Source organism: Bufo bufo, chromosome 5 (assembly GCF_905171765.1).
Source record: "Bufo bufo chromosome 5, aBufBuf1.1, whole genome shotgun sequence".
Classification (NCBI taxonomy): Eukaryota; Metazoa; Chordata; class Amphibia; order Anura; family Bufonidae; genus Bufo; species Bufo bufo.
The window spans coordinates 551,391,541-551,403,772 of record NC_053393.1 but is presented as its reverse complement, the minus strand read 5'-3'; the positions used below and the strand labels follow the sequence as shown (position 1 = coordinate 551,403,772).

Sequence of the window (12,232 nt, the reverse complement as noted above, 5' to 3'; positions counted from 1 at the left end):
GTCTGTATAGTACCCGCTATATACCTGTCTGTACAGTACAGTGCCCGCTATATACCTGTCTGTACAGTGCAGTGCCCGCTATATACCTGTCTGTATAGTACCCGCTATATACCTGTCTGTACAGTGCAGTGCCCACTATATACCTGTCTGTATAGTACCCGCTATATACCTGTCTGTACAGGACCCTCTATATACCTGTTTGTACAGTGCCCGCTATATAACTGTCTGTACAGTGCAGTGCCCGCTATATACCTGTCTGTACAGTACCCGCTATATACCAGTCTGTACAGTGCAGTGTCCGCTATATACCTGTCTGTACAGTACAGTGCCCGCTATATACCTGTCTGTATAGTACAGTGTCCGCTATATACCTGTCTGTACAGTACAGTGCCCGCTATATACCTGTCTGTACAGTACAGTGCCCGCTATATACCTGTCTGTACAGTGCAGTGCCCGTTATATACCTGTCTGTAAAGTGCAGTACCCGCTATATACCTGTCTGTACTGTGCAGTGCCCGCTATATACCTGTCTGTACAGTACAGTGCCCGCTATATACCTGTCTGTACAGTACAGTGCCCGCTATATACCTGTCTGTACAGTACAGTGCCCGCTATATACCTGTCTGTAAAGTGCAGTACCCGCTATATACCTGTCTGTACAGTACAGTGCCCGCTATATACCTGTCTGTACAGTACAGTGCCCGCTATATACCTGTCTGTACAGTGCAGTGCCCGCTATATACCTGTCTGTACAGATGCAGTGCCCGCTATATACCTGTCTGTAAAGTGCAGTGCCCGCTATATACCTGTCTGTACAGTACAGTGCCCGCTATATACCTGTCTGTACAGTGCAGTGCCCGCTATATACCTGTCTGTACAGTACAGTGCCCGCTATATACCTGTCTGTACAGTACAGTGCCCGCTATATACCTGTCTGTAAAGTGCAGTGCCCGCTATATACCTGTCTGTACAGTACAGTGCCCGCTATATACCTGTCTGTACAGTGCAGTGCCCGCTATATACCTGTCTGTACAGTACAGTGCCCGCTATATACCTGTCTGTACAGTACAGTGCCCGCTATATACCTGTCTGTAAAGTGCAGTACCCGCTATATACCTGTCTGTACAGTACAGTGCCCGCTATATACCTGTCTGTACAGTGCAGTGCCCGCTATATACCTGTCTGTACAGTACAGTGCCCGCTATATACCTGTCTGTACAGTGCAGTGCCCGCTATATACCTGTCTGTACAATGCAGTGCCCGCTATATACCTGTCTGTACAGTACAGTGTCCGCTATATACCTGTCTGTACAGTGCAGTGCCCACTATATACCTGTCTGTACAGTACAGTGCCTGCTATATACCTGTCTGTACAGTACAGTGCCTGCTATATACCTGTCTGTACAGTACAGTGCCCGCTATATACCTGTCTGTACAGTACAGTGCCTGCTATATACCTGTCTGTACAGTGCAGTGCCCGCTATATACCTGTCTGTACAGTGCAGTGCCCGCTATATACCTGTCTGTATAGTACCCGCTATATACCTGTCTGTACAGTACAGTGCCCGCTATATACCTGTCTGTACAGTGCAGTGCCCGCTATATACCTGTCTGTATAGTACCCGCTATATACCTGTCTGTACAGTGCAGTGCCCACTATATACCTGTCTGTATAGTACCCGCTATATACCTGTCTGTACAGGACCCTCTATATACCTGTTTGTACAGTGCCCGCTATATAACTGTCTGTACAGTGCAGTGCCCGCTATATACCTGTCTGTACAGTACCCGCTATATACCAGTCTGTACAGTGCAGTGCCCGCTATATACCTGTCTGTACAGTACAGTGCCCGCTATATACCTGTCTGTATAGTACAGTGTCCGCTATATACCTGTCTGTACAGTACAGTGCCCGCTATATACCTGTCTGTACAGTACAGTGCCCGCTATATACCTGTCTGTACAGTGCAGTGCCCGTTATATACCTGTCTGTAAAGTGCAGTACCCGCTATATACCTGTCTGTACTGTGCAGTGCCCGCTATATACCTGTCTGTACAGTACAGTGCCCGCTATATACCTGTCTGTACAGTACAGTGCCCGCTATATACCTGTCTGTACAGTGCAGTGCCCGCTATATACCTGTCTGTACAGTGCATTGCCCGCTATATACCTTTCTGTACAGTGCAGTGCCCTCTATATACCTGTCTGTATAGTACAGTGTCCGCTATATACCTGTCTGTACAGTACAGTGCCCGCTATATACCTGTCTGTACAGTACAGTGCCCGCTATATACCTGTCTGTACAGTGCAGTGCCCGTTATATAACTGTCTGTACAGTACAGTGCCTGCTATATACCTGTCTGTACAGTACAGTGCCCGCTATATACCTGTCTGTACTGTGCAGTGCCCGCTATATACCTGTCTGTACAGTACAGTGCCCGCTATATACCTGTCTGTACAGTACAGTGCCCGCTATATACCTGTCTGTACAGTGCAGTGCCCACTATATACCTGTCTGTACAGTGCAGTGCCCGCTATATACCTGTCTGTACAGTGCAGTGCCCGCTATATACCTGTCTGTACAGTGCAGTGCCCGCTATATACCTGTCTGTACAGTGCAGTGCCCACTATATACCTGTCTGTACAGTGCAGTGCCCGCTATATACCTGTCTGTACAGTGCAGTGCCCGCTATATACCTGTCTATACAGTGCAGTGCCCACTATATACCTGTCTGTACAGTGCAGTGCCCGCTATATACCTGTCTGTACAGTGCAGTGCCCGCTATATACCTGTCTGTACAGTGCAGTGCCCGCTATATACCTGTCTGTACAGTACAGTGCCCGCTATATACCTGTCTGTACAGTGCAGTGCCCACTATATACCTGTCTGTACAGTGCAGTGCCCGCTATATACCTGTCTGTACAGTGCAGTGCCCGCTATATACCTGTCTGTACAGATGCAGTGGTAATCTGACATGAATAAAATACTTTGAATATTACAGGAAACATTGTATATTATTGTGGAACTTAAAGAAATATAACAATGTAACACTCATGAACTGTTTCCATCAGGGCAGACTTTTAACCCCTAATACGCTGTTACAACACAACCATTTACATGTTTGTTGTTACCGGATGCTCATACAGTAGATTTTTTCTTTTGCTGAGGTGTTAACATCCGAATGCACTTCTTAATATTTTAAAAAGTCCATTCACACATCAGTGTGTGTTTTGCGGATCCACGGAAACCGGCAATGTGCGGCACTAATAGAATATGCCTATTCTTGTCCGCTATTGCAGACAAGAATAGGACATGTTCTATTTTTTTCGGGATCGGAATTGCGGACCCGGAAGTTGGTGTCTGCATTTCCGGATCTGAGCCGCACATCATGCGGCCCCATGGAAATGAATGGGTCCGCAATTCCGTTCCGTATTTTGCGTATGTGTGAATGGACCCTCCTCTGATGATGGAAACCCTTGCTGATTGTTTCCAGGTCACATCTGCAGTCGTTGGTAAAACTGATTAGAGATAATAAATAGTTTCCACCATTTTACAGACCTGAAGTCAGAGAAGATGTAGAAGGATCACAAGCCCCCGAGCCCAGAATGCCCTGCGGCGCCCTCAGCTGGTGGTGAGGGGTTACAGCTATCTATCTCTGTCTAGTGCTGCCCAAATTTTATATATTGTTCTGCGCCAACAATACCAGGAGCAACAATCCACAACGCAGGGCCGTATTAGAGGACAGACTGTACCGTCAGGGCCGTATTAGAGGACAGACTGTACCGTCAGGGCCGTATTAGAGGACAGACTGTCCCGTCAGGGCCGTATTAGAGGACAGACTGTACCGTCAGGGCCGTATTAGAGGACAGACTGTACCGTCAGGGCCGTATTAGAGGACAGACTGTACCGTCAGGGCCGTATTAGAGGACAGACTGTACCGTCAGGGCCTTATTAGAAGACAGACTGTACCGTCAGGGCGTATTAGAGGACAGACTGTACCGTCAGGGCCGTATTAGAGGACAGACTGCACCGTCAGGGCCGTATTAGAGGACAGACTGCACCGTCAGGGCCGTATTAGAGGACAGACTGTGCCGTCAGGGCCGTATTAGAGGACAGACTGTACCGTCAGGGCCGTATTAGAGGACAGACTGTACCGTCAGGGCCGTATTAGAGGACAGACTGTACCGTCAGGGCCGTATTAGAGGACAGACTGGACCGTCAGGGCCGTATTAGAGGACAGACTGTACCGCCAGGGCCGTATTAGAGGACAGACTGTACCGTCAGGGCCGTATTAGAGGACAGACTGTACCGTCAGGGCCGTATTAGAGGACAGACTGTAGCGTCAGGGCCATATTAGAGGACAGACTGTACCGTCAGGGCCGTATTAGAGGACAGACTGTACCGCCAGGGCCGTATTAGAGGACAGACTGTACCGTCAGGGCCGTATTAGAGGACAGCCTGTACCGCCAGGGCCGTATTAGGGGCTCCTGGAGTATGGGGCACTCCATTCATTGGGGCCCCCAACTATCGTGGAGCCCTCCTCCACCACATACTGGAGGACGATTAGTAAGGCTCGTGCACTGCTGTAGCTTACTTGCCAACGTGAACAAGTCGGTCTGTGGAAGGGAAAAGAGTGAGCCCCGGGGGTGAATGTGCCCTTTTATGCGACTTCACCCCTTTCATGATGTGTCCTCCATGCCGTATGCCGGGGATTTACCAACTCTCCTAGAACATACGGGAGGATCCTAGAAAAAAAGAAAAGACCTCCCGGATGTTCCAGGAGAGCTAAAACGTCTGTACTATAGATATAATAACTTCTACATCTATAATATGTAATGTAATATGTATATAATATAGTATAATAACTTCTACATATACACCTACTCACAAAAACTATACATGTGTGACCCGATTACAGACCTGTATGTGCATCGTATGCATGGATGAGAGAAGGGGCCGCACCATTCCTACCCCCCCGGAATCAGACTTTACCGCTCGGTCACACGAGCGTCACAGCTCATTATACTATATGTACCTATAGAAAACCCATGGCAGGGAATACCACACTGTAGGCGACATCCTGTCACCCAAAACATGTAATAGCCAACATACCCAGGGGTGAAATAATACCTGCAAGAAGGAATTGCACGGAAGAAAACAGCTTCATGGATGAAGCTGGAAATATCTCCCATAGACTGGGTAAAAGTGCTTATGGCTGAAAACAGGTAGAGGAGGCTACACGACAGGTCTCAACCATTGAAAGGGGACCCTCCTTTACGCTAGACAGGAACAATTATTGCATAAAGAGGGTTCCACTTGTAAAACAGGCACAAACAAAAATAAAATTAGCTGCAAGTACTACCTTCAAGTACTACATTAAAGTACAGTATAGAGATATTGCAGGAGACTGAAGAGTTTGAAGAGAAACTGCAAGAGATTGGTTTGGAGTTTGCAACTGGCTCATCTGTGTTTTTTTTGCTGACCATTGCTTGAAAAGAGGTAAGGAATTTGGTCAGCTGTCTGCTATTGTGCGTTTGCTAATGAGCCTAGCTCACTAAGGTGTTACATTTGTTGCTGGGGGAGGAGTTTGGGAAGCAGCGTGTGTATATATAGAGACAGACTCATTAGCTGGCCTAATTCATTAGCTGCAAGTACTACCTTCAAGTTCTACATTAAAGTACAGTATAGAGATATTGCAGGAGACTGAAGAGTTTGAAGAGAAACTGCAAGAGATTGGTTTGGAGTTTGCAACTGGCTCATCTGTGTTGTTTTTTCTGATCATTGCTTGAAAAGAGGTAAGGAATTTGGTCAGCTGTCTGCTATTGTGCGTTTGCTAATGAGCCTAGCTCACTAAGGTGTTACATTTGTTGCTGGGGGAGGAGTTTGGGAAGCAGCGTGTGTATATATAGAGACAGACTCATTAGCTGGCCTAATTCATTAGCTGCAAGTACTACCTTTAAGTACTACATTAAAGTACAGTATAGAGATATTGCAGGAGACTGAAGAGTTTGAAGAGAAACTGCATGAGATTGGTTTGGAGTTTGCAACTGGCTCATCTGTGTTGTTTTTTCTGATCATTGCTTGAAAAGAGGTAAGGAATTTGGTCAGCTGTCTGCTATTGTGCGTTTGCTAATGAGCCTAGCTCACTAAGGTGTTACATTTGTTGCTGGGGGAGGAGTTTGGGAAGCAGCGTGTGTATATATAGAGACAGGCTCATTAGCTGGCCTAATTCATTAGCTGCAAGTACTACCTTCAAGTACTACATTAAAGTACAGTATAGAGATATTGCAGGAGACTGAAGAGTTTGAAGAGAAACTGCAAGAGATTGGTTTGGAGTTTGCAACTGGCTCATCTGTGTTGTTTTTTCTGATCATTGCTTGAAAAGAGGTAAGGAATTTGGTCAGCTGTCTGCTATTGTGCGTTTGCTAATGAGCCTAGCTCACTAAGGTGTTACATTTGTTGCTGGGGGAGGAGTTTGGGAAGCAGCGTGTGTATATATAGAGACAGACTCATTAGCTGGCCTAATTCATTAGCTGCAAGTACTACCTTCAAGTACTACATTAAAGTACAGTATAGAGATATTGCAGGAGACTGAAGAGTTTGAAGAGAAACTGCAAGAGATTGGTTTGGAGTTTGCAACTGGCTCATCTGTGTTGTTTTTTCTGATCATTGCTTGAAAAGAGGTAAGGAATTTGGTCAGCTGTCTGCTATTGTGCGTTTGCTAATGAGCCTAGCTCACTAAGGTGTTACATTTGTTGCTGGGGGAGGAGTTTGGGAAGCAGCGTGTGTATATATAGAGACAGACTCATTAGCTGGCCTAATTCATTAGCTGCAAGTACTACCTTCAAGTTCTACATTAAAGTACAGTATAGAGATATTGCAGGAGACTGAAGAGTTTGAAGAGAAACTGCAAGAGATTGGTTTGGAGTTTGCAACTGGCTCATCTGTGTTGTTTTTTCTGATCATTGCTTGAAAAGAGGTAAGGAATTTGGTCAGCTGTCTGCTATTGTGCGTTTGCTAATGAGCCTAGCTCACTAAGGTGTTACATTTGTTGCTGGGGGAGGAGTTTGGGAAGCAGCGTGTGTATATATAGAGACAGACTCATTAGCTGGCCTAATTCATTAGCTGCAAGTACTACCTTTAAGTACTACATTAAAGTACAGTATAGAGATATTGCAGGAGACTGAAGAGTTTGAAGAGAAACTGCATGAGATTGGTTTGGAGTTTGCAACTGGCTCATCTGTGTTGTTTTTTCTGATCATTGCTTGAAAAGAGGTAAGGAATTTGGTCAGCTGTCTGCTATTGTGCGTTTGCTAATGAGCCTAGCTCACTAAGGTGTTACATTTGTTGCTGGGGGAGGAGTTTGGGAAGCAGCGTGTGTATATATAGAGACAGGCTCATTAGCTGGCCTAATTCATTAGCTGCAAGTACTACCTTCAAGTACTACATTAAAGTACAGTATAGAGATATTGCAGGAGACTGAAGAGTTTGAAGAGAAACTGCAAGAGATTGGTTTGGAGTTTGCAACTGGCTCATCTGTGTTGTTTTTTCTGATCATTGCTTGAAAAGAGGTAAGGAATTTGGTCAGCTGTCTGCTATTGTGCGTTTGCTAATGAGCCTAGCTCACTAAGGTGTTACATTTGTTGCTGGGGGAGGAGTTTGGGAAGCAGCGTGTGTATATATAGAGACAGACTCATTAGCTGGCCTAATTCATTAGCTGCAAGTACTACCTTCAAGTACTACATTAAAGTACAGTATAGAGATATTGCAGGAGACTGAAGAGTTTGAAGAGAAACTGCAAGAGATTGGTTTGGAGTTTGCAACTGGCTCATCTGTGTTGTTTTTTCTGATCATTGCTTGAAAAGAGGTATGGAATTTGGTCAGCTGTCTGCTATTGTGCGTTTGCTAATGAGCCTAGCTCACTAAGGTGTTACATTTGTTGCTGGGGGAGGAGTTTGGGAAGCAGCGTGTGTATATATAGAGACAGACTCATTAGCTGGCCTAATTCATTAGCTGCAAGTACTACCTTCAAGTACTACATTAAAGTACAGTATAGAGATATTGCAGGAGACTGAAGAGTTTGAAGAGAAACTGCAAGAGATTGGTTTGGAGTTTGCAACTGGCTCATCTGTGTTGTTTTTTCTGATCATTGCTTGAAAAGAGGTAAGGAATTTGGTCAGCTGTCTGCTATTGTGCGTTTGCTAATGAGCCTAGCTCACTAAGGTGTTACATTTGTTGCTGGGGGAGGAGTTTGGGAAGCAGCGTGTGTATATATAGAGACAGACTCATTAGCTGGCCTAATTCATTAGCTGCAAGTACTACCTTCAAGTACTACATTAAAGTACAGTATAGAGATATTGCAGGAGACTGAAGAGTTTGAAGAGAAACTGCAAGAGATTGGTTTGGAGTTTGCAACTGGCTCATCTGTGTTGTTTTTTCTGATCATTGCTTGAAAAGAGGTAAGGAATTTGGTCAGCTGTCTGCTATTGTGCGTTTGCTAATGAGCCTAGCTCACTAAGGTGTTACATTTGTTGCTGGGGGAGGAGTTTGGGAAGCAGCGTGTGTATATATAGAGACAGACTCATTAGCTGGCCTAATTCATTAGCTGCAAGTACTACCTTCAAGTACTACATTAAAGTACAGTATAGAGATATTGCAGGAGATAGTCAGGAGGTAGGCTGGAAGGTGGAAACAATACAAAAAAAAAAGGTAAGATTTGTTTGATTTAAATTTAATTTTTATTTTTTTATTTTTTTTTTCTCCTCTTTAAAATGGCAGACTTGGTTCAGTGCAGGAATTGTTGTGCATTTATTTCATGTTCCACTCTTTGGAGATTCGGATGCTGTCAGATCTGTAGACAGTTCTCCTTACTGCAGCAGGAAATTGCATTTTTGAAAGCTGAAATATTTAAATTATCTGTTAAACAAACTCCAGCTAGGACTGCTGCAATGCCACTGCCACAGAGGACCCCCAGAAATGGCAGATGGGTTACTGTAGGTTCTGGAAGTCTTAGAGTGGTGGATAGAAGACATGTCCCACAGTCGGTGGTTCTCCATAATTCATTTGCAGCACTCTCAGAATGTAAGGACAACATGGATATGGACTCAAGCACAGAGGGTGTGAAACCATCGACTCCTATGTCTAATGTATGCAACAAAAAGGATAAAGTGAAGTCTCAAAGGAAGCAGCTGTTGCTGGGTGATTCAATCATAAGAAGTGTGGAGCTTAAAGAAAATGGTTTTGTGAGATGTCTCCCTGGGGCTACTGCTAGAAGAGATAGAAGACGTATTATTAATATTGTTAAGCAAGCAAAGCAGGAAGGGGACGTGGATGTTCTTGTCCATCTAGGGACAAATGACCTGGCTTGCAATGAAGTGTCAGAGGTGAAAAAATCTTTTATCACACTTGGTAATGACGTACAGGATTTTGCATCCACCATTTCATTTTCTGAAGTTCTGCCTGTGCATAATGTTCAGAATGATAGGCAGAGGCGCATAAAGGAGTTCAACATATGGCTTGGTAAATGGTATCAAGAGCAAGGATTTGGCTTTGTTTCTCATGATATCTCTACTTGGAATAGAAAGGAACTGTACAAAAAAGATGGTTTGCATCTTTCTCTCAAAGGAACAAATGTACTTAGTGAACAACTCCAAGAATTTGCGGAAGAGTATTTAAACTAGGAAGGGGGGGCAAAAGAGTGAAAATAAGAGTCCAATTGCCCCCCGAAACAATGCCAGAACAGGTCAGAAGCACAGAGGTTAAGAAATGATAAGCTCAGAGTCCTGTCTACAAATGCTCGTAGTTTAGGTAAAAAATCAATGAACTTGGGTCAATAATGGCATCTGAGAATGTAGATTTAGTGGCTGTTACGGAGACATGGTTTAATGAAAGAAATGACTGGGACATAACCATACCAGGGTACTCTTTATACAGAAGAGACAGAGAAGGCAAGAAAGGAGGAGGAGTGGCCCTGTATGTGAAAGATAGCATTAAATCTAACCTAATACAAGTTGGTGAGGCCAACATAGAGTCAGTTTGGGTTACGTTGCAGTTTGCTAACCATGCAGTAACTCGTGTAGGTGTGATATATAGACCACCTGGTCAAGTTAAAGAACTAGATGATCTACTAGTTGAAGAAATAGCTAAAATGACAATGAAAGGAGAAGTTATCATTATGGGAGATTTTAATCTTCCAGATATAAACTGGAAAACCAAAATAGCAAGTTCTACCAGGAGTACAGATATTCTAAATTCCCTACTGGGGTTATCTCTACAACAAGTGGTTGAGGAGCCAACCCGGAGGGAGGCCATTTTGGATTTGGTATTCACAAATGGGGATTCGGTATATGATGTCATTGTAGGCGAAACCTTGGGATCTAGTGATCACCAGTCAGTGTGGTTTAATATAAGAACTGTGAAAGAGTCCCACCACACAAAAACAAAAGTTTTAGATTTTAGAAAAACAGACTTTTCAAAAATGAAATTAGACATAAATGAGTCCTTATCAGACTGGAACGGATTACATGGAGTCCAGGAGAAATGGGACTACTTAAAAGGTGCATTATTGAAGGCAACAGAAAATTGCATTAGACTTGTCAGTAAAAGCAAAAAAAGGAAGAGACCACTGTGGTACTCAGCAGAAGTGGCCCAAATCATTAAAAATAAAAAGCAAGCATTTTGTAATTATAAAAAAACCCAGAGCAATGAAGATAAGGAAATCTACAAGATTAAGCAGAGAGAGGCCAAGCAAGTTATAAGAACTTCTAAAGCGCAGGCAGAAGAAAAACTAGCTCAGTCTATGAAAAAAGGGGATAAGACATTCTTCAGATATATAAATGAAAAAAGGAAATTAAAACAAGGAATAACTAAATTAAAAACAAAGGACGGAAGGTATGTAGAAGAGAATAAAGGGCTAGCCGACTGCCTTAATGAATACTTCTGTTCAGTTTTTACAAAAGAAAAAGGAGAAGGACCTCCACTAGAAAGGATGACTAATAAATCGTTTGATGCATGTATCTTTACAGAGGAAGATGTTCTAAGTTTGCTGTCTAAGGTGAAGACAAATAAGTCACAGGGGCCTGATGAGATACACCCAAAATTATTAAAAGAGCTTAATGGTGAGCTGGCAAAACCGCTAACAGATATATTTAACTAATCATTAGTAACAGGAGTGGTCCCGGAAGATTGGAAATTGGCTAATGTCGTGCCCATTCACAAGAAAGGTAGTAGGGAGGAATCGAGCAACTATAGACCAGTGAGTCTGACATCAATAGTAGGCAAATTAATGGAAACCCTATTAAAGGATAGGATTGTGGAACATCTAAAATCCCATGGATTGCAAGATGAAAAACAACATGGGTTTACTTCAGGGAGATCATGTCAAACAAATCTTATAGATTTTTTTGACTGGGTGACTAAAATAATAGACGGTGGAGGTGCAGTAGACATCGCATATCTAGATTTTAGTAAGGCTTTTGACACTGTCCCACATAGAAGACTTATCAATAAACTGCAGTCATTGAGCATGGACTCCTATATTGTTGAGTGGATTAGGCAGTGGCTGAGTGACAGACAACAGAGGGTTGTAGTCAATGGAGAACATTCAAAACAAGGTCATGTTACCAGTGGGGTTCCACAGGGATCTGTACTGGGACCAATTTTGTTTAATATCTTCATAAGTGATATTGCAAAAGGCCTCGATGGTAAGGTTTGTCTTTTTGCTGATGACACAAAGATATGTAACAGGGTTGATGTTCCTGGAGGGAAACACCAAATGGAAAAGGATTAAGGAAAACTAGAAGAATGGTCAGAACTCTGGCAATTGAAATTTAATGTGGATAAGTGCAAGATAATGCACCTGGGGCGTAAAAACCCAAGGGCAGAATATAGAATATTTGACACAGTCCTGACCTCAGTATCTGAGGAAAGGGATTTAGGAGTAATTATTTCAGAAGACTTAAAGGTGGGAAGACAATGTAATAGAGCAGCACGAAATGCCAGCAGAATGCTTGGATGTATAGGGAGAGGTATAAGCAGTAGAAAGAGTGAAGTGCTTATGCCGCTGTACAGAACACTGGTGAGACCTCACTTGGAGTATTGTGCGCAGTACTGGAGGCCATATCTCCAGAAGGATATAGATACTCTAGAGAGAGTTCAGAGAAGAGCTACTAAACTAGTACATGGATTGCAGGATAAAACTTACCAGGAAAGGTTAAAGGACCTTAACATGT

General features: G+C 43.5%; 1 long non-coding RNA gene across 1 annotated transcript; it reads right to left on the bottom strand.

The window, feature by feature from the left end:
- Positions 1-204: 204 nt before the first annotated feature.
- On the bottom strand, positions 205-2,413 carry LOC121000819. The gene is made up of 3 exons (XR_005778907.1): positions 1,893-2,413; positions 1,458-1,519; positions 205-464 (listed from the first exon to the last, which is right to left on the bottom strand). It is a non-coding gene; the product is annotated as an uncharacterized LOC121000819 (long non-coding RNA).
- Positions 2,414-12,232: the final 9,819 nt, after the last annotated feature.